This window comes from Chiloscyllium plagiosum, chromosome 39, assembly GCF_004010195.1.
Source record: "Chiloscyllium plagiosum isolate BGI_BamShark_2017 chromosome 39, ASM401019v2, whole genome shotgun sequence".
Taxonomy (NCBI): Eukaryota; Metazoa; Chordata; class Chondrichthyes; order Orectolobiformes; family Hemiscylliidae; genus Chiloscyllium; species Chiloscyllium plagiosum.
In genome coordinates, this window is record NC_057748.1 from 11,275,559 (window position 1) to 11,278,713 (window position 3,155).

At 46.7% G+C, this 3,155-nt stretch overlaps 1 protein-coding gene and 1 non-coding gene across 2 annotated transcripts in view; both read left to right on the plus strand.

Annotated features, from left to right (window-relative positions):
• The window catches only part of LOC122541974 (somatostatin receptor type 5-like), a 46,458-nt gene that overhangs the window by 25,445 nt on the left and 17,858 nt on the right, over window positions 1-3,155 (plus strand). The window lies entirely within an intron of this gene.
• On the plus strand, window positions 2,593-2,724 carry LOC122542387. The gene has a single exon (XR_006309798.1). It is a non-coding gene; the product is annotated as a U8 small nucleolar RNA (small nucleolar RNA).

Here is a 3,155-nt window from a genome sequence, read left to right on the forward strand (position 1 = left end):
CAGGAGAATCGACGTTTCGGGCATGAGCCCTTCATTCCTGAAGAAGGGCTCATGCCCGAAACGTCGATTCTCCTGTTCCTTGGATGCTGCCTGACCTGCTGCGCTTTTCCAGCAACACATTTTCAGCTCTGATCCCCAGCATCTGCAGTCCTCACTTTCTCCACTTTTATACTTCGGCAGGATGACCTCAGACAGTGGTCTTTCCCCACTGTGCCTTGGTGGCAGCTGCCCCTGGCTTCAGTATGTCCCTCAGCACATAGTCCTGGACCTTGAAATGTGCCAGTCTGTAACACTCAGTCAGGGTCAACTCCTTGCTCTAGAAGACCAACAAGTTTCGGGCAGATCAAAGAGGGCCTTTCACTGAGTTGATGGTCTTTTGGGCGCATTCGATGTTTGTCTTGGTGTACATCATGGGGAACAGACTGTGGAGAACAGAGTCCCGCTTCATGGAGCTGCTCAGCATGAACTTCAAAACAAACCACTGCATCTCTCTCCAGACTTCCTTCGCGAAGTCACATTCCAGCAGGAAATGTGTGACAGTCTTGTTCACCCCATAGCCGCTTTGAGTGGAGTGGGTGGTGATACAGAGAGTCCGAGTGAACTTGAAGGATCTCACAGGTAGTTCCCTTCTCACTACCAGCCACGCGAGCACTTTTGCTAGCTGTCCCTCCTTTACAATTGTTGGCGGTTTGCAGTCACACATTGGAGCTGTCCGGACTTCTCTGTGACTACACCTGTGTCAACAAGGGGCAGATATAGGGGAGGAGTGTGTTCCAATTCTCCAGGATTGTTCTGCATTCTCTGAGAATTGAGCATCACTGTGTCACTGTTTGCAACCCTGGAGAAACATCACAGGATGTCTAAAAAAGATCTGATCAAGAAACATTCACCATTCCAAACACAAAGTTCCCCTAAACACACACAATCCCTCCCTCCAACATTTACTCCCTCAAACACACAAAATCCCTCAAACACACATAATTCCTCAAACACTCCCTCCCTCCAACACTCACTCCCTCAAACACACACAATCCCTCCAACACTCACTCCCTCAAACACACACAATTCTTCCAACACTCACTCCCTCAAACACACACAATCCCTCCAACACTCACTCCCTCAAACACACACAATCCCTCCAACACTCACTCCCTCAAACACACACAATCCCTCCAACACTCACTCCCTCAAACACACACAATCCCTCCAACACTCACTCCCTCAAACACACACAATCCCTCCAACACTCACTCCCTCTCACTCTCACTCTCACTCACTCTCACTCTCACTCACACATCCTTCCAACGCTCACTCGCTCCAACACTCACTCCCTCAAACACAGACTCCCCCAAGCACATACTCCCTCAAACACACACATCCCAAAACAATCATTCCACCAAACACACTCTTCCCACTAACACTCACTCTGTCCAAACTCCCACTTCCCATCTGAACACACAACCTGTGCAAAGCCACCTAAAGCACGTAATGTTTCCCTACTCTCGCCTCTCATTCAGAGAGTCACTTGGCCCCACGTGGTTGTAATCTAGCCCCTCTCCCCATCCCACAGAGCAATAAGGGAATGCTGCACTGTCACATGCTCCCCCTTTGAAGTGACCATGATGTCGAGGTGCCGGTGTTGGACTGGGGCGGACAAAATCTGAAGTCACATGACTCCAGGTTCTACTTCAAGAGCTGTATACAATATCAGAAGTTTTTGGACCGCTGCCCCTTCGTCAAGTGAAAGCGTGTGATTTCAAATAAGTCTGTTGGACCATGACCCTGGTGATGTGTGACTTCTGATTTTTTCTTTCAGATCTTTACTCAGAGCGTGGTAAGGGCATGGAATGCACTACTTGCTAATGTAGTCAACTCAGCCTCATTAGAGAGATTTAAACAATCCTTAGATAAGCACATGGATGATTTTGGGATAGTGTAGGGGGACGAGCTGAGAATAGTTCACAGGTCGGTGCAACATCGAGGGCCAAAGGGCCTGTTCTGCGCTGTACTGTTCTATGTTCTATGACACACTGACTCTTGGGTTCCCAACTGTTCCCTCAGAGGGGTATTGTAGGCTGTGCATCAGTAGTGAAGGAGGAGCAGGAGTTATCCCCTCAGAGCGCTGCCAAAAACAGATACCCCAAAAACCTTCCTCAAGGCAGATTAATCTAGTCAGTATCAGGCAGCAGCTTTGTGGGATCTTGCTGTGTACAAATTGGAAGCCATGAGATTGTTGTGTGTATACATGCAGCATTTTCAGCTCAGAGAGGCATACTTTGGCAGTATCGGTTTTAAAGAAGATGATTCATTTTATTCGCTCATCTCCTTCACTCAATTTAAGACCTGCCCTGACTCCGCCCCTTTCGCGGGGTATGCAGATGAGCATCGCCGGGGATTATGGGATAATCACATCGACGGGGAAAAACTGACTTTCAAAGGAGAATATTTCAATGAATTTGGGTTTGACAGCTGAGAAAATATATATATGAGAACAGACAGGCAAATGTCGAGCATGCAGGGTGTAGGGCAGATCACCGTGACTGAACAATGTGTTGACTATCCTGGGTCTGGAGCCGCGTAGAGTAGATGGTTACATCAGTGAGGTATATCCTTGCCTGTTACTCCTTTTAGGAGTTGCAGAACGTGATGAATGGAGTATATGAGCTTGTGATTAGTCAGCTCCCACCCTTGAGGGACTAACAACTCCTCAAGGGCCATTCTGATTCTCACTGATGTTTCATGTTGAACTGGTTCGTCCAGTTCCTGTATGTCAAAATGATGATGATATAAGGTGGTCTGCGTATCTATACTCGCTTCAGGCAAAGCTGTGTATGATTGTAGTCATGATTCGGAGATGCCGGTGTTGGACTGGGGTGTACAAAGTTAAAAATCACACAACACCAGGTTATAGTCCAACAGGTTTAATTGGAAGCACACTAGCTTTCGGAGGGCTCGATCATAACACATAGTTTATAGCAAAAATTTGCAATGTTATGTAACTGAAATTATACATTGAAGAATTGATTGTCTGTTAAGCCTTTCATCTGTTAGAATACAGTGATAGTTTCACTTCTTTCATGTGTAAATCACAAAACCCTTTTTTTTAAAAGTTGCATTCTCGGGTTAGCTGTTAACAATGGTGATAACTAGACAAT